Consider the following 20,342-nt stretch of genomic DNA (forward strand, 5'->3'; position numbering starts at 1 on the left):
AGCAGTGTACATGAGGCCTAAGACAATAGATTTGTTAAATCTGAAGAAAGTTGGAACGTTGCCAATAGGAGTTCATCCAGAATAAGATATATTTGCCAAAAACCACAGTCCACCACAGCTGTCTATATCCAATTCCAGATCATTTTCAAACTGTGAAATTATCTTCCACAGGCCAATAAGATAAACTTAAGCGGAACTAAACCCATCGACTTAATGGTTTCAAAAAACGGTTATATTCCTGGCATGCTGTGAATGCTGTCACATTTTCTTGTGCTGTCAACCAAAGTGTCAAACCATCAGGTGGCTGGGGTCATAACTGATCACATGTGCAACTCCATGGCAGTTGGGGGGGAAAAAAATGAGAAGGCTAATGCCGCGTACACACGATCGGAATTCTCGTCGGAAAAAGCTCTGATGGTTTTCCCGTCGGAATTCCAACAGAATTCCGCTCAAACTGTCTTGCCTACACATGGTCACACCAAATTCCGACCGCCAAGAACGCGGTGATGTACAATACGTGCAACGGGACTAGAAAAAGCAAGTTCAATACCTAGCAGCCAATAGCTTCTATCTTGTAGTTTGAATCTGAGAATGCGTGAGTTTTTGCACGTCGGAATTGCATACACACGATCGGAATTTCTGATAGAAAGTTTTCCCATCGGGAAAATTGAGAACATGCTATCAAATTTTTGCTGGTGGGAATTCGGCCAGCTAGATTCCGATGAAAAGCTCTCATCGGTCTTTTGCTGGCCAAAATTCCAATCGTGTGTAAGAGGAAAAATGGAAAGCGATATTGATGGTGAGAGTGATAATACTGCATGCTCCTAATAAGGCATCAATAGGAAATGTTCAGCATGGGGTTTTGAAATGCAGCAACAAGATACAAAAAATTAGAAAAATACATAATGTTATTTAGAAAAAATTGTTACATCAAAGAGACATTTGTTTGTGTTAAAACATGAGCTCTGTAGGTAAGGCTAATGCATGTATATAAAAATGTAGCCATTGAATAAAAAAAGAAGAACATAGCATGATATAAGTATGTAAATCATACTGAAGGGCCCTTGAAGCGTTTCAACCTTTAACAGTAGAGGTCTTCTTCTGGGGGAGCGAGCAAAAAAACTCTAAAGAAAAATACATATATAATAGTAGAATCATTTAGAAACCAAAATGTCAACAGGCAAAATATATTGATATTGACACATATGCGATAATGATTCAAATATATTTATCAAATCTCCTGATTGTGGTGCCCATGAGCCAGAGAATCCAAGCAATGCAGCAAGACACCCCCACCTCAAATGCAGAAAAGGGGAGACCTGTTCATCACACTTGTACACTATCTCCTCTCATGTCACATTCATTTGTGTTCTTTTTTTACATACTCTTATTCACACTCACCCATCTTATTCCTTCTGCATTCTATTCCTCTTCACCTTCCCTTTCATTTTTTTCATTTTCTCTTTCCCTTCACCTTTTTGACTTTGTTTGGTCTTGTTGAGTTGGCCTAATTTTTTATAAACATTTTTCCACCATCCATTCTTGCTGTGTTTTTTTTTTTTTTTTTTTTTTTTCCCCATCATTCATATTTCATTTTCGTGCACTTTCACGCTACCAGTCACTTCTATTTCATCACCCATTTTCACACTTTTGCACTACCATCGTCACCTCATTCACCACTCATTCACCCTTTATCATTCATTTAAATTTTATATTTATTCCTATTCCCCCTTTCCTCACTTTTTTTCTAATTATATCCTAATATTTTTACTAATAACTATTAAGTGATATTTTTCTAATGCATTACCTTTTTATACACCCCAACAGTGACTTGGCGAGTGATTGGCCTGTCTCTCGGTTCTTGGCTTCTCCCCGCCCGCTCCTATGTGTGGGCTCAAGCGTGGCCTTTTGTAGGCCCTCTCTTTGGCTCGCTGGTCTTTGCCCCTCCCCCTTTCAGCGTTTGAGGTGGGGGTGTCTTGCCGCATTGCTTGGATTCTCTGGCAGCTCATGGGCACAACAATCAGGATTTTTTTCTCAGCCGTGATTGGTAAATATATTTGAATCACTATAACATACATGTCAATATCAATATATTTTGCCTGTTGACATTTTGGTTTCTAAATTATTCTACTATTATATATGTATTTTTCCTTTTTAGAGTTTTTTGCTCGCTCCCCCAGAAGAAGACCTCTACTGTTAAAGGTTGAAATGCTTTGGGGTCGTTCAGTATGATTTACATACTTATATCATACTATGTTCTTCTTTTTTGTATTCAATGGCTGCATTTTTATGTACATGTATTAGCCTTACCTACAGATCTCATGTTTTACCACAAACGTCTCTTTGTAAGATTTTTTTCTAAATAAAATTATATATTTTTCTAATTTTTTGTATCTTGTTGCTGCAATTAAAAACCCCATGGGGAACCTTTCCTATTGATGGCTAAGAGGACAGCTTCCTTGGCTGAAAAGGATAGGGGGATTTAGTTCTGCTTTAAAGTGTTAGTTCTGTTCTAAGAAGGCTTTATTTAACTACACATTGTTTTGAGCTAGACCCCTGTATAATTGGCCGGTGATTTCATGGACGCTTGTATATTGAGACTGAGACGGATTCGAATGTGATGACGTACGACCGGATTAGAATAAGGAAGTTCATAGCCAGTAGCTAATAGCTTCCCTTGCGTCGGTTTTTGTCCGTTGGACTAGCATAATCACGATCGGATTTCTCGGTAGGAACTGGGTCCGGCGGAGTTCCAGTGGAAAAATGTAAAAGTGCAAAGGTCCGATGGAGCCCACACAAGATCGAATTGTCCGACGGACTCGTTTGCTGTCAAAGTCTGGTCATGTGTACGTGGCATTACACTTGGGACTTAAGCCACAGTTTGGGAAGTTTCAAGCCCTTTTAGTCCCTGAAGAAAATCTGCACTGTTTTTTTCTAAATGCGTTGGCCCAAAACTGTCGGCTTGACAGTTTTGGGCTTCCCTCTCAGCTGTTTTCATATCTGGCCCCAACATATGTGTTTGTTTTTATTATCTTTGAACATTGTTTTTTGTAATATGTATTAATAAATTTGTATTTATTTTTTTACGATTACTGTTTGTGGTCCATTTAAAATCCCAACTTGAGGAACTTGACTTTTACAACACAAGGAGAGTGCAACGTTTCGGAGTCAAGCAGGACCCCTTTGTCAGGCATGTGATAAACGTGGGGTAACAGTGAAAATGGTTTAACTATCAACCAATCATAAAAATGTAAAAAGCAAAACTGCACCCACCCCTTGACAGGTATGATGTCACAAGTCCCGCCAAAAGCTTAGCAAGACGAGTACAATATCACAGATTTAAGAGAAACCTCACCAATTTAAGCAAAAAGGTATGAAAAAAGGGATTGCCAAATAAAATATTAACACTGACCTGTGTATTATCAAGATGAACTTGATAATGTGGATCCTTAGTGACTATTGCTATAGAGCATCTGTGTATATCGTACGATCTGGATATAGATCAGTGCCAGTGCGGGGGTCAATAGTTGCAGGTCGGCTTGGACCACAACAGCGATCGCCGGCTGCGCATGCGTGATGCGCCGGTGGTAACCAAGCAACGGGGGATGCTGTAGTGCTGGGGCCGCCGATGTGACGTCGGCAGACCCCGCTCATCTGTGCATAGCGCACGATTTGGATACAGATCAGCGCCAGTGCAATGATTGCATGTCAGCTTGGATCATAGCAGCGATTGCCGGCCACGCTGCACCAGCGGTATCCAAGCAACGGGGGAAGCTGCCAAAGTGCTGGGGCTGTCGATGTCATGGAAACGTGTGACGTTGGCGGACCCCGCCTATCAAGGCAGGGTGCGTCCAATCAAGAACAAGGGAGCAGAGAAGAGAAGTGAATGTGAGTGAATAGAGAGAAACAGCCGCCGGAGCAGTGGTAGAGCAAGGAAAGGAGAACAGGAAGTGAAAGAAATACAGTGCCTTGCAAAAGTATTCACCCCCCCCTTGGCATTTTTCATGTTTTGTTGCCTCACAGCCTGAAATGAACATGGATTGTTTGAGAATTTGCATCATTTCATTTACAGAACATGCCGCAAAACTGCTCAAACTCCTTCAAGTTGGATGGTTTGCACTTGTGAACAGCAAACTTTAAGTTGGACCACAGATTTTGTATTGGATTGAGGTCAGGGCTTTGACTAGGCCATTCCAACACATTTACATGTTTCTCCTTAAATCACTCAAAGTGTTGCTTTAGTAGTGTGTTTGGGGTCATTGTCCTGCTTGGAAGGTGAACCTCCATCCTAGCCTCAAATTACACAGAGTGGTACAGATTTTGCTCAAAAAATATCCCTGTATTTAGCACCATCCATCTTTCCCTCAACTCAAACATCCCCACGGTATGATGCTGCCACCACCATGTTTCACTGGGGGATGGTGTTCTTTAGGTGATGTGATGGGTTTGCGTCAGACATAGTTTCCTTTGATGGCCAAAAAGTTCCATTTTAGTCTCATCAGACCAGAGCACCTTCCTCCATACATTTGTGGAGTCAACCACATGCCTTTTTGCAAACTCAAAACGGGCCATTTTGTTTTTATGCTGAAAGTAATGGCTTTCTTCTGGCCACTCCACCATAAAGCCCAACTCTATGTACTCTAATCACAGTGCTTTTATGGGCGTTTTGCATTGCGCTGCAAGTCGGGTTATAAGCCTGCAAATGAAGCTCCATGTATGCAATCTTGTGATTGCATATACGTGGCGCTTCCCATGGTGCACTAAGTCCGGCGCCACAGTGCACTATGTTAAATGCTGGTTTTTTTTATGTCTTAAAGGGGCAGTTTAAAAAAATCTTATCATAGGTGTATTTTAAATGATAGAGAAAGAATATCAACCAGAAATCCAGAAAAAAACACGATACAAACGTTATAAATTGAGTAGTAGTTCAGTGAGTAAAATAAATATTTGATCCCCTACCAACCAACAATAATTTTGGCTCCCACAGACTGGCTACTGTAAGGATCTTTGAGCTACAGTATGCGCTCATGTGGTACGCAGATTAGTCCTGTCACTTTAAGAAGGTGCTCCTAATGACAACTCGTTATGTGTATAAAAGACACCTGTCCACAGAATCTCCTTCTTCCATTCAAACCCACCATCATGGGCAAGACCAAAGAGCTGTCTAAGGATGTTGGGGACAAGATTGTAGACCTGCACAAGGCTGGAATGGGCTACAAGATCATCCCCAAGCAGTTTGGTGAGAGGAAGACAACTGTTGGAGAGATTATTCACAAATGGAAGAAAAACAAAATAACCATCAATCGCCCTCTGTCTGAAGCTCCATGCAAGATTTTACCTCGTGAGGTAAGGATGATCATGAGAAAAATGAGGGATCAACCCAGAAGTACATGGGAGGAGCTTGTGAATGATCTCAAGGCAGTTGGTACCACAGTCGCCAAACAAACCATTGGTGGCACACTACGCCACCATGGATCGAAATCCTGCAATCCTTGCCAATAAACATCTAAATGATTCAAAGAAGGATTGGGCGAAAGACCAAAATTTAGCTCTTTGGCATTAAATCGACTCGTCGTGTTTGGAGGAAGAAAAATGCTGACTATGACCCTAAGAGCACCATCCCTACAGTCAAGCACAGAGGTAGAAACATTATGCTTTGGGGCTGTTTCTCTGCTAAAGGTAAAGGCTGACTTTGCCACATTGAGGGGCCAATAGACGGGGCCCCAATAAATGTATTGTATTGTAAAAATTTGGATGAGAACCTTCTTCCCTCAGCCAGAACACTGAATATGGGTCGTGTATGGGTCTTCCAGCATGACATTGACCAAAAACATACCGCCAAGGCAACAAAGTAGTGGCCGAAGAAGAAGCACATTAAGGTCATGGAGTGGCCTAGCCAGTGTCCTGACCTTAATCCTATAGAAAATGTATGGAGGGAGCTTAAATTTCGAGTTGCCAATCGAAAGCCAAGAAACCTTAAGGATTTAGAGAAGATCTCTAAATAAGAGTGGACCAAAATCCCTTCTGAGATGTGTGCAAATCTGGTAACCAAAGGAAGTAGAAAAATGAATGCTCTAATGCCTGGATGAACAGGTCTATGTTATGGGGGAATTCAGAAAAAACAAAAAACTGTGTTAATGCTACTGACAGAGTGCATCATATGTGTGATGTTCATTTTGACCTTTGAATAACAGGTCCATGTTAATTCCCTCACTTTCTAAAAAAAAAACTGCCACAAAAATATATTCCTTCTTTTTAAAGTGGTAAAGGTTGAATGTTTTTTACCTTAATGCATTATCTGCATTAAGGTGAAAAAAAACATTTGAGTACAACTGTCTCCTATTCCCCTTATACTTGAGCCCGTTCTCGATCCAGCGATGTCTGTCTGTGTGTCTATGGACACACAGAATCAGCCCGGGAGCAACCCTGCATGAGTACTTGCTATGGTGCAGGGGGAGGGCCAGGAGCGCTGGCGGGGGACCCATGAAGAGGAGGATCGGGGGCTTCTCTCTGCAAAACCACTTCACATAGGTATGTATAAAATTTTTGTTCTCATTTTTTTAAAAATTAGGGGGTTTACAATCACTTTAAGGATGCGGGGGGGGGGGGCTGACTTCCGGTATGTGAGCAGCCTTTTTCTGGAGCTCCGGACCGCGCCGAGTTCCTACACTATACCGGACCATGGTGAAATATAGGCTGATTCCCGCAGCAGTCACATGCTGAATGGCTCTCCCGCTTCGCACACGAGGAGGGCTAAAATGGCACCCAGGACACTCGGGAACCATCGTGATCCCCTGCCGTGGACAGCATATATGTGATAATAGTCACCCTTTTTCAAACTGTATGAAGGAGAGGCAGATTTGTGTTTCCTCTACGGACCCCTTGTCAACACACCCTAAGAGTCAGTGTATATTGTTCAATAACTATCATGGTGAATCGCATACAAAATCTTAACCCAATCTCCTGGAATGTAGGGGGCTTCAATTATGTACAGAAACGTAAGCCCCATATCATTTTTTTACAAGAAACCCACCTGATGGGATCCAAAATTCTTGCTCTCAAATGAGCCTTTATAGGTCATGCCTTTCACTCCCTATACTCTAACTATGCCATAGGGGTTTCCATTCTGTTGTCCAAATCTTTAACATGTACTCCTACGATCATTATTACGGACCCGTATGGGGGGCTTGTGGTGGTTGTTCTCCTTATTAATGATGTGCTGTATACTTTTGTGACAGTATACATTCCTCCGCCGCTTACGTTGGCGGTGTGGGAGACGAGGGTACTGCAGGTGGTGGAAGGCCTAATTTTTATGGCCGGTGATCTGAACATGGTGCTTTCACCTGAGAAGGACAGACTGGATGCCAAATCCAGCTTCAGCTCTCCACTAGCGGCCTGTATGTCTCAATATGGCATGGTGGAGGCCTGGAGATGGAAAAGCCCAAACATTCTGGCCTATTCTTGCTACTCCTCCACCTACAATATGCTCTCGAGACTAGTTATGTGCTTCCTAACTAAGGATATTTTACCCAGGGTGGTAGCGGCACAATACCTGCCACAGGCAATTTTGGATCATTCCCCTTTATCATTAACGGTGACTGTTGGTCATTCCTTGGGGTACAACCTATGGAGACTGAGCCCCCTGTGGCTAAAAGGAATATTTTGAAAGATCTTCTGCCACCGCTATTGGAGAGTTCTGGAAGGATAACAGCACTTGGTGTCACATGGGATGCGTTTAAAGCTGCCCTTAGGGGCTCCACTTCAGGGTTCATTAAAAAAAATTAGAATGGACAGGGATTGGAAACTTAAGAAAAAATGGCCACGGATGCTGTGGTAGAATATAACATCCTCCTCTAACTTTAGGGTATGGCGAGATTTTGCTTGACAACTAGAGTTGGTATTGGTGGAAAAAACTTTACTTTATCAATCTCAACAAATTTTTGAATTTGGAGACAAGAATAGTAAATTACTAGCTTACTTGGCCCATTCGCAACATGCACCTGTTTCTATTCCCCAAATCTATGATGAACACCAAGCTTTACGTACCCGGAGCATATAGCAAGTGCATTCCTCCAATTTTATTCTACTCTGTACTCATCCTCTGTGAGATATGATACAGCAGACGTGGAGAGTTTTTTTGGAGCAGATTCCGCTTACCACCCTGTCCCTGGAGGCAGCGGTGTAACTGGAACTTCCGATCTCTGTCTCGGAGATAGGAGAGGGGATGCACTCTCTCCATCCTAACAAAACACCGGGGTTGGACGGATACCCAGTGGAGTGGTACTGTATGTACCAGGAATTCTTAGCACAAAAATTACTGGAAGTGTACCATGATGCCTCTGAGAAAGGTATGCTCCCAAACTCACTCAGAGGCTTTAATAGTCCTAATCCCCAAGTCACACAAAGATCACAATTTCTTATATTATAGTTATATCGCCCTTTCTCATTCATCAATGTTGATGCTAAAATATTTGCTAAACTTCTTGCTACAGGACCTAATCCTGACACGTGCATTGTGGTGTCTTTAGACACTCACAAGGCATTTGATTCTATCGAATGGCCTTACCTAATGGCAGCCCTCAAGCAGATGGGTTTTTGACCTAGATTTAATGCTTGGGTGAGACTGCTGTATGCCAGTTATCTGGCCCGGCTACGAGTGAACAACATCATAAAGTGACACTTTCAAATTATGCAGGGGCACACGACAGGGGTGCCCTTTATCACCCCTGTTGTTTGCCATTGCGATAGAGCCACTGGTGGCCAGAATTAGGGCAGATAGCACAGTTAAGGGCTGCAGACTGAACGACCTGGAATAAAAAATGTCCTTGTACGCAGATGATATGCTGCTGTACCTGGCATATGCTCAAGGCTCTCTCTCAGGCGCTGCACATAATATCTAGTTTTGGTACATATTCTGGATTTAGGGTTAATTGGGGCAAAGCCATCATTTTCCTGGTGGACCCCCTCTTTACCCCCACAATACCCCCAGATGCTGCTTTGCAGGTGGTGAATAAGTTTTGTTACCTGGGAGTGGAGATCCAGTTACCCCTTAAAACTTATCCCCAATAATCTCACCCCCCCCCTTATGCAACGCCTGAAAACAAATTTGCAGATCTGGTCCGAATTGCCTCTCAATTTATTAGGCAGAATCAACATTGTTAAAATGATCTATCTCCCTAGATTTTTATATATCTTCTGGCATGCCCCGATCTGTATCCCTAAAAAATAGTTTGTCCAATTGATTTCGGTAAACACCTCGTTCTTGTGTGGCTCGAGACCACCCCGGAAACCTTTTACCTACCTATTGGGGAAGGGGGACTAGCCTTGCAAAACCTACAGTGTTACTACTTAGCGACCCAACTGACACATATCCACTAGTGGTTCTTTCTGGACCTTGATATTGCATTGGTAGATACCCAAGCTGTCTTAGTTCACTCCTATGAAGCATTGAGAAATAGATTATATAGAAATACCCCAATGCTGGAGCCAGAATTCTACAAAATCTTTCACCTATGTAACAAAAAGATGGGGGGACTCCTCTTTGAATAAATCGCCCAGCGTCCCTCTCTGGCTTAATCCCCAGTTGCCCGAAATATACAAAATACCTGATGGAATATGCTGGGTTAACTATGGCATTACATATGTATACCAATTATTCTCTGCCGGGGTCTTTAAAACATTCTGAGACCTTCAGCTAGAGTACAAGGTCCACAACAAATATTTTCATGGCTACCTGCAATTGAGGCACACGATCACAGCACAGTTTGGGTTGACGGAGGTATCACTTCTCCCTGATTAAATGGAGATCTTATGCTTGAGGATGATTATACTAAATTGATATCTAGATACTATTCCCTTCTCCTGCCCTCCGAGTCCAGAAGAATGAAAAAAGTAGCGAGGCAGTGGACCACTGACATCCCATCACTGACTGATGAAACATGGACGGAGGTGGTGGGGGATCTTAACTTCCTACATAGAATATTTTATACCCCAGCTCGTCTGTATCAGATGGGCAGAGCAGACTCTCCTGAATGGCATCACTGTCACGAAGAGGAAGGGAACTACTTTCACATGATATGGAGGTGCCCAAGTGTAGCACAATTTTGGAAGGCAATCCTGGTATTCCTAGAGGATAGATTGGCCATCCCAAACATTTACTCAAATTGCTGTATTTTGGAAAATAATACATGTGACTACACAAATGCATATGTTTGAATATGTGACCATATACTTTCTGCTGAATAGTTAACACTGTTTATTGTATTTTGTGAAAACTCAATAAATGTACCCTTTAAAAAAAAAGGATGCAGACTTTAGGGCTGTCATCCTCTATCTATGAACTAGAACAAGGATGCAGAATGAGACTTTATTTTTAGCCTTCAATGGCTACCACCTTGTTCCAGGTCACTTGAATAGAGACAAGAATGAAGATGATGGTCCTGTCTGGGACCTGAATAATGAATAAAATCAGGAATGGCTCTGATGTTCCTCTCCTAAGTAAAGAAAAACCTGTTCACTGGTAGGTAAAACCTCATTAAGGCATGAGGTGTCTGACCAGGCTGAGAGAAGACATTCTGTTTCGGCCTTGTCTTCAGTCTGGTGATGAGAAAACAGCTGATTTGCCCTTCGGAATATAATATTGTTACAGGCTCAGAAGTGAAGGACACATGCTTGGCATTCTCTGTAGATCTCGGTGTAGGAACGTTCGTCTGCAGACCATGGCTGCATGTCTCTGCTTGCCCACCCACCAGTTTCACATCTGATCCACAGATCTGCTTCCTTGACCTTCCTTCAAAGTAACGTCTCTTCTCTGCAGATAGAACTGTGCCCGGCATCTTGTGAGTCATAAAGGTGACAGAAACTTGCTGAGCTCTGTACACTTCTGATCTCTGAGCTGAAACTCACCGTGGTGAGAATTTGGCAATTATGTGATCACTTCCAATTGGCTTTGGAATCCTTCTAAAATACTGCAAGGGAAAATGTAACACAGATAACCACTGTGGGATCTGAATGGAAAACTAGCCATGACACCACATGCAGTTTCATGTGCTGAGATGATTTTTCCTGGTTTGAGGCTCGCCGCCAGCTGCAAGAAGTTGATTTGTAAACTGTGGTCTTTGGCCTGTGCACAAAACCCTTCAGGCCGGGTTCACATATGTGCGCCCACGAGTTCTTGCCTGGGGTCTGGTGCATCCCTGTTCACCAGTTCAGGTGCGATTCAGGTCTGAATTTTTGCCTGAATTTGCACCTGAACCAGACCAAAAGATGCACAGGACCCTTTTGGAAAGTGGACTGCGGCTGTCCCGGACTTGTGTGAACCGTCTCTATTGACTACCCGCATCCAATTTGCACATGTGTGAATCCAGCACAAGTTTACTGCCAATTATATTAACCAGTGGAGTTCCCCTTTCATATGTTGTGTTAATTCTTTCCTTTCCAGAAGGGATAAAATTGCTCAGTGAATTGCATTCAGGTAGCCTGAATCTAAGAGCCTCACCAGCCAGAATCCAGAGAGTTCCTCCCATTTGGGGTGGGTGGTTTAGCCTCCTGGATCTGTGCTGTGCAACTGTCTGTTGCCTCTACCGCCAATCATATTAATATTCCCATGGCAGCTTTTAATATGATTGGTGGCTGTGGCAGGCATTCTGATACATCAGATATCCTGTATGTGAGAGATAAGGAACTTGAAGTGGGTGTGGCTGTGAATGCCTTTTTTTTTTTTTTTCTACAGGTGAGCCAACGAGTTCCCAGACCACCAGATTGCAGACAGAACGAGGAGGATGTGGGCATTACCACAAAATCTAGGCAGTGGGTCAGCCATGTTTGTTGGCCCTTTAAACTGTAACATATTTAGTGGAGGGAATTCCACTGTGAATTTTCACTCAAAAAGGTGAAAGCTTTTCATCCTTCTTTTTTTTTTTTTTCAAATAGTGATGGGTTAGTAAAAACAAGACATTTATATGAATCATGGACACGGTAGAGAACACAGACTCCACAGATTCAGAGTTCACTGTCAGTGCCGCAACTTGATTGGCTGCATTCTTGCGATTGTTAAAGGTAAAGACAGCCAGACTGGAAAGTGTAGGGTGGAAATACACTGAAGGAACAAGAGCTTGTATTGTGCTATCTGGCATTGTTTAAGTACACCAGTCTATCCCTCAAGGCCAATTTACACGTTTGTGTTGTGGTAATACACATTCCTTGTGTTGCCATTCCCCAATGCACTTGTACTGTAGCATAGTAGTACTTTATGGTGTGCTGTATTGTAAGTAAAAAAGATCATATGCTTTTCATAGTACATTAGAACACATCGGCAGCCCATTATTCTCAATACACGACCTACCACACATGCCTTAATGCACCACAAGGAAGTAAACAGGCCCTTGGTATTGAAATCTCTGGTCTGTGGCATTCTGGGAACACCCAGTCCTCTGCAGGTGATTTTGCCAAGATTTATTAATCCTATCTATTAGCTTTTTTTTCATCAGTCTGAATAAAATATATCTAAAACCAAAACGTTTAGTTATTGATAGAGTAGGGAAGAATTAAAAGCCTTTTTTTGTCGTTCTATGTTCTCTCCTTCACTTCCTGTCCCAGTGACAACAAAGACGTGAGAGGAAATCTCTCTGAGAAGAGGGGAATCTGCTCTTAGGGCTCATTTGCACTATAACTGCAGAGGCACGAAGGGATTCCATGAAGGGATTGTTCCCAGCATCCTCAAACAAGGCATCGTCAAACCTCTACTCAAGAAACCAAACCTGGACCCTCAGGATCCAAACAACCGTAGGCCAATTACAAGCCTCAACACCATTTCTAAGATCATGGAGAAAGCTGTAGTACATCAGCTACAACTCCACCTGGATACGCACAAACTCCTGGACCCGCTGCAATCAGGCTTCCGCCCGGGTCATGGAACAGAAACGGCTCTCCTCAAGATTTGGGATGACGCCCTCGAAGCAGCAGATGACGGAGAGCCGTGTCTCCTCGTACTGCTAGACCTAAGTGCAGCGTTTGATACAGTAGATCACAATACTCTACTCGTCCGCCTCACAAAAGTAGCCGGAATCCAAGACATAGACCTCCAATGGTTTGTGTCCTTCCTAGGAAATCGGTCACAGACAGTGAAACTAGGAAAATTCCTCTCCGAAACTCGGGCAGTCACCTGCGGAGTCCCTCAAGGCTCTCCTTTGTCACCCGTTCTCTTTAACATTTACATTCGCCCACTCCTTCAAATCATCAGATGCTCAGATCTCTGCTTCCACTCTTACGCTGACGACACGCAACTTTTTTTCCGGATCAATGGAAAAAAAGATCACCAACAACAACTTGAAAACTGCCTCAAATCAATAGAGGATGGATGACCACTAACTCCCTCCAGCTGAATGAATCAAAGACAGAGCTTCTTATCTTACACCCAAATCATAAGCCCGCAACCAAAACCTCACAGCCTCCACCAACCGTCTTTGGGCAGACTATCTCCCCAAAGACCAAAGCGAAGAGTCTTGGGGTTATTTTAGACGCACAAATGTCAATGGATGCGTAAATAGGAGCAGTAGTCAGTGGATCTCAACATCTGCTTCGCAGACTCATCCCTTTTATCCCAAAGAATGACAAAGCAGTGGTAGTTGGAACAATCATTAATTCACGACTGGACTACGCAAATTCGCTTTACATAGGATTACCACAATATCAACTTGCGCGATTACAACTGATCCAAAACACGGCAGCAAGGCTGATAACAGGAAAAAAACCCTGGGAATCCATCTCTCCTTTGCTGAGGAGCTTACATTGGCTAACCGTAAAAAATCGGATCACGTTCAAGACCCTTTGCCTCACCCACAAATGCGGCATAGAGAAGCTCCACAATACCTAATGGAGGAAATAAATCATTACACACCAAACCGCAGTCTTCGATCAGCCAACAAAAACCTCCTCCTCGTGCCCAAAGCCCGGTATAAATCCAAGGGGGATCGGAGATTCGCTGTCCAAGGGCCTCGGCTATAGAATGCTCTACCAATCAACATCCGCCTGGAAGAAAATCACCTGGCTTTTAGGAAAAAACTCAAGACCTTCCTCTTTTAGCAGATGATCAAAGCTCGCCACAGCACCTAGAGGCGATTCAGTTCGCATTGTGCGCTATACAAGTATTTCATTCATTCATTCAGTGGCTGGGGTGTATACATGCCATAGCTGCAATGGTTTGCCTCACAGGAATTATATCCCCTGTTGCTTTCGGCAGGTGCTTCTGCCCAATGAACGCAAACCTATTCAAGTGATTAGGGCCGCTCTGCAATTGTGTGCAATGTATGTGGTTGCGGTGCACTAGTGTGGGTTTCAAAGGTTTAAAGTTGGCAGTGCTGAGTCAATACAAAGCCTCCTCACCACCTGTCAGATTTTGTCCCCAGAACAAATAAAATGAATCTCCTCAGAGGGACATAGACAGCCATAAAAAAACCTGGCCGAGGCATCACTCTATTAAAATAACACTTAACTTAATAGACACTTAAAACAAAAATAGTAGTGGGTTTTTTTTTGTTTTGTTTTTTTAAGCTTAATATGAAATATTGCATATAAACATTTGTTTTCACATGCCTACCTGTCTAATCTTAGCTGCTCTACTGAAAATAAATGTGTTGCTTGCCTAGCTCAAAAGCTTAAGCTGAAATATATTAACACAGCAGTATTCAGACTGTTTGACATTATTGATCCTGTCACTTGTGAAAACTATATTATTTACACCCCTGCTCTGTCTGATGGCCAGGAAACCTCCCAGGTGAAGAGATAACTGTGAAAGAGGCTTGCTTTGCAGTGCATAAGGCTGTGGCCATTTGGCTGCAAAGGATCATAGGAAATTTACAGCCAGAATAAAACCAGCTTTCTCACTGGTGTAGATGACTCTTTAATTCCCTGATTTCACTTGTTCTGTTTCCTCTGTGAACGCTATCTTGTGTCCCCCAGGGTGTCGGCGTGCCCTGACGTGTCTTCCTCTGGCGCCACTTAGTCATCATATACTTCTTCTTAGTTTGGAATTGGCATTATTTACACATTTTTCTTTTTAGAAAGACAAGTAATATAACCCAGAGTTCACCATCCATCAGGGTGGAGCAAACAGAGCCATGAGCAAAAAAAGTGGGTTGGGTGAGGGGATATATATATATATATATCTACTGTATGGAAGCTGCTTCCCCTGCAAAGTCCTACTTTCAGCAAGTCAGATGCAGGATTTAGCCAGTGTCCTCTCCAGGGTCTCCCGCCCCACCAACGATGTCATCCTATCAGTAGGGCAGGAGCTGCAGATCTGGACGGTGGGCAGGAACTTCCCAACTTATCATATTAACAAGTGGGAGATTACCCGCTTGTAAATATGAAAAGATTCTTGCTCTCTGTGCAGAGCTTCAATTTCTCCCGCCCCCTACCCTGCTGATAGGACAATATTGTTGGTGGGGCAGAAGAGCCGGGAGAGGAGACACAGGCACATTATATGTATCTACTCTATGGAAGCTGAAATATCTTCTGAGAATGTTAACCAATTTGGTAACCATGTGTCACGCGTTGGAGTGTATCATGTATCACCGATGAAGTTCCTTGTAACCATTTTTAACCAAATTCGATCTGGACAGATTCTTCTGGTAGTGTACCCTTTTCCGTATTCTTCTACCAGAGCATATTCAAGCTGAACCTTAGAGCAGGAGTCTCCAAGCCCCGGGCTGTGGACCAGTACCTGTCCGTGGCGTGTTGATGACTGGGCCACACAATGGGATCTAAGTGACGATCGAGTGCGGACAGGGCTATCACATACCATGGTTGCCACTCACCTCCCGCTATGCAACCATGCCTGTGTCTCCTCTCCCGGCTCTTCTGCCCCACCAACAATATTGTCCTATCAGCAGGGTAGGGGGCGGGAGAAATTGAAGCTCTGCACAGAGAGCAAGAATCTTTTCATATTTACAAGCGGGTAATCTCCCACTTGTTAATATGATAAGTTGGGAAGCTCCTGCCCACTGTCCAGATCTGCAGCTCCTGCCCTACTGATAGGATGATATCGTTGGCGGGGCAGGAGACCTTGGAGAGGACACTGGCTAAATCCTGCATCTGACTTGCTGAAGGTAGGACTTTGCAGGGGAAGCAGAGAGTAAAAGGGGCACTGTGATTACAGAGAATGGAAACGGGGCATCACTGCATGGGATAATGGGATGGGGGGTGTGCTGACTTGGAAGTGGCACTGTGGTATAAAGCGGTCTGTACTGTAAAGGGGCACTGTAATGATTACAATGCAGTCCCCTTTACAGTGAAGTCCCCTTCACATCACAACCCCCCTTTACATTACAATGCAGTCCTCTTTACATTGCAATGCCCCTTTACTGTGCAGTCCCCTTTACATCATAGTGCCACCCCCTTCCCATCACAGCCCCCCCTCCCCCCCCCTTTACAGTGCAGTCTGCGTTACATTAATGTAAAGGGGGCTCCATTGTAAAGTGGCACTGTGGCGTAAAGGGGGGGGGGGGGGGGCTGTAATGTGAATGGGAACTGAAGGACGCTGTGGGACTGCTTTAACAGCTACAGCATGGTCAGATAATTCTGTGAGGGCGTACGCCCCGATAATGTCTGTGATTGTTGTCTTTTCTTCCAGGCCTGGCGTGTCACGGTCCGCTGTAAAGGGCCAATGACAGCGGCACTTTACCACGTGATCATTCCGTCCAATGACTGAGTAATCACTTGTAAACAAACCGCAGCATGTCCAGTTCGGCTCCTTCCCTCTCCTCATCCAATTGGTACGGTGTGTGAGGAGAGAGCTGGTGCAGCAGCACTATGGGCTGGATCTGAAGTGCCCACAGCGCTGATCTGTGCCCATCCCTGGCTCATCCATCCATCCCCGGCTCATCCATCCCTGGCTCATCCATTCACATTCGTGCTCAGCTACGCACCATCCCTGGCTCATCCACCCTTTATCCCTGGCTCATCCATGCATCCACATTCATGCTCAGCCATGCTCCATCCCTGGCTCATCCATCCACATCCATGCTCCATCCCTGGCTCATTCATGCTCCATCACAGGCTCATCCATCCATCCATGCTCCATCCCTGGCTCATACATCCATGCTCCATGCCTGGCTCATCCATCTACATCCATGCTCCATCCCTGGATCATCCATCCTCATTCATGCTCCATCCCTGGATCATCCATCCTCATTCATGCTCCATCCCTGGATCATCCATCCTCATTCATGCTCCATCCCTGGATCATCCATCCTCATTCATGCTCCATCCCTGGATCATTCATACTCTATGCCTGGCTCATCCATCCACATTCATGCTCATCCATGCTCCATCCCTGGCTCGTCCATCCACATTCATGCTCCATCCCTGGCTTGTCCATCCACATTCATGCTCCATCCTTGGCTCATCCTTCCCCATTCATGCTCCATCCTTGGCTCATCCATCCCCATTCTTGCTCCATCCCTGGCTCATCCATCCTCATTCATGCTCCATCCCTGGCTCATCCATCCTCATCTATCCCCATCTGTGCCAAATCAGTGCTCATCCATGCCACATCAGTGCTCATCCGTGCCACAACATCTGTTCTCGTCCACGCCACATCAGTTCTCATCTGTGCCATATCAGTGCTCATCCGTGCTACATCCATGCTACTACAGTACCCATCAGTGCCTCACAAATGTGTAATAGGTAGTCAAATTAAATTTGAAATGTATGTCCCTAGTACACCTGATGGTGCTTCCTTCATGTTGGACCTCTGTATGTGGCCAGTCTCACATATGTAACGCCATACTCAGGTGGAGTAGCAGAATGTTTTTTGGGTTTGTAGTTTCCCCAAAACTTGTGGAAAGCACATACATGTTCAAAAGACTCATTATGCCTCATAGATTATATGTTAGGGTGTTTACTTTCCAGAATTGAGTCATTCTTTTGGCGTTTCTATTGTCCTGGTGCTCCAGGACCATTAAAAGTGTAAGAGGTAGTCTACAAATTATATGTGTAATTTATGCTCCTAGAACGCCTGAAGGTGTTACTTGGATGTTGGGCCTCTGTATGTGGCCAGGCTGTGTAAAGGTCTCACACATGTAGTATCGCCATACTCAAGAGGAGTAGTAAAATGTATTTTAGGGTGTATTTTGTGGTATGCATATGCTATGTGTGAGAAATAATTTTGTGGAAAAAAAAAATCTTCATTTTGCAAAGAATTGTGTAAAAAAATAAAAATAAAATAATATACGACTTAAAAAAAATCTCCCATGCTTCTTACTAAATACCTTGGACTGTCTACTTTCTAAAAAGGTGTCATTTGGGGGGTATTTGTACCTTCCTGGCTTGTTAGGGTCTCAAGAAATAAGATACAGTACATCACCATAGCTTGTAGACGCTATAACTTTCTCACAGACTAAATAATATGGACTTATTGGGGTTATTTTTACCAAAGATATGTAGCAGTATAAATTTTGGCCAAAATGTATTAAGAAAAATTACTATTTTTCAAAATTTTATAACAGAAATAAAGAAAATTGTTTTTTGTTTGTTTGTTTTTTTTTTTGTTTTTTTTACAAAGATTTTTTATTTTTTTTCATTTATAGTGCAAAAAACAAACAAAAAAACAGCGGTGATTAAATACCATTAAAGAAAGCTCTATTTGTTTAAAAAATAAAAAAGACTACATTTTCTTATGGGTACAGTGTTGCATGACTGAGTAATTGTCATTCAAAGTGTGAGAGCACTGAAAGCTGAAAATTAGTCTGGTAAGGAAGGGGGTTGAAGTGTCTAGTGGGCAAGTGGCTAAAGGGAGATTGTGGCCACTGATAAAAAGGGGGGACTGTGCTCTAAATGGGGGGGGGGGGGGGGTTGTGGTGTGAAGCGGGGCTAAGGACAAACCCTGTGAATATCCTGTCACCAACTGCCCCACGACCAACCCCCCTCCCCCCCCCCCCCACCCGGTCCCTGGAATAATTGGCTGCCACAAAACTGGTCTCTGGTGCAAAAAAGATTGGAGGCCCACTGCGTTTATAGAGAGCTGCCTGTGAAGCGGCCCACCTAATAACAAACCAGCCAGTCAGCACTCCTTTATTTTGCCTTTCCTCAGGTTTTATTACTATCTGTGACCCCATTGGAGACATTTTCCAGGGGTTAGATGGCACAAGAACTGAGAACTTTTCTTGAAAAGGTCACAGACGAGGTCTATACACAGTTAAAAGAAAAGATATATGTTTTGGCCAGAGTGGGCCTTTAAACTGAAGATGTACTCGTCTGGAATTTTTGGATGTATTTTTAGTTCTTGGAAGTTTTCCCTTCTTCCTTAGCTAATCATTTTTGTAAATCAGATGTTTATGGTGTGGAGATGTCTCCTGAATGCTGTCCTCAGGTACCTCGAGGCGGACCTGACTGTATGAACACGGGCCCTGGTGAGTGTACAGCTCTTGTAAGGGCAGGTGTGGAAGGTGGAGAGAGGTGAGGAGACGTCATTGGCTGAAATATGACCCAGACTGCAACTGTGTAATAGTTATTCGCCCTTCTTTTTACATTTTACTGAGTATAGCTACTATTACTGAACAACTTCAGACATGTACAGACCAAGTCCTTTAAGTTCAGCTGTTGTAACAGCTTGAAATCTGGAATTTGAAACTTCCAAGCCGAAAGTGAATAATCAGGAATGGTTGCTCTGTTTGGGCAGAAGAAAGAGGGACTTGTGTAGGATCATGGGCATCAGCCGTGCACAGAGCAGGCTGGGCAGTGGCACAGAGTGTACAGGACTTCACTAGAGGAAAAGTGTTGCCTTCTTTATGAAGATCTCTATGTGCAATGACCTCAAAAGTGTAATTATTATGATCTCTACACTGAATTTTCAGCACTGTACACTTGCTTTGCCCATTATGAGGGGTTGCCACCATCCCTGTGCTGATTTTTCATGTCTGCACACCCCCTGTGCCCATTATAGAGGCATATCGCGGACCATTCTAGATTTATATTTACACTATAGTACCAAAAGTATTGGGACACCTGTCTTTACGCGCACATGAACTTTAATGGCATCCCAGTCTTAGTCCGTAGGGTTCAATATTAAGTTGGCCCACCCTTTGCAGCTATAACAGATTCAACTCTTCTGGGAAGGCTGTCCACAAGGTTTAGGAGTGTGTCAATGGGAATGTTTGACCATTCTTCCAGAATCGCATTTGTGGGATCTGGTACTGATGTTGGACGAAAAGGCCTGGCTCAGTCTCCGCTCTAATTCATCCCAAAGGTGTTCTATTGGGTTGAGGTCAGGACTCTGAAGGCCAGTCAAGTTCCTCCATCCCAAACTCACTCATCCATGTCTTTATGGACCTTGCTTTGTGCAC

The 20,342-nt window shown here is 43.7% G+C and overlaps 1 protein-coding gene across 4 annotated transcripts in view; it reads left to right on the forward strand.

Moving 5' to 3' along the window:
- TBXAS1 (thromboxane A synthase 1) overlaps positions 1–20,342 on the forward strand; it is a 193,117-nt gene that overhangs the window by 89,292 nt on the left and 83,483 nt on the right. The window contains exon 2 of one of the 4 annotated variants that reach the window (XM_077468780.1): positions 1,828–2,047. The exons of the other annotated variants lie outside the window; for them this stretch is intronic. The gene's annotated coding sequence lies outside the window, so the exon portion shown is untranslated. The remainder of the gene's footprint in view (positions 1–1,827; positions 2,048–20,342) is intronic. 4 annotated transcript variants of the gene reach the window in all.

The sequence above is a fragment of the Lithobates pipiens genome, unplaced genomic scaffold, assembly GCF_037356315.1.
Source record: "Lithobates pipiens isolate NorthernLeopardFrog02 unplaced genomic scaffold, aLitPip1_a1.2 Scaffold_8, whole genome shotgun sequence".
NCBI classification, from domain to species: domain Eukaryota; kingdom Metazoa; phylum Chordata; class Amphibia; order Anura; family Ranidae; genus Lithobates; species Lithobates pipiens.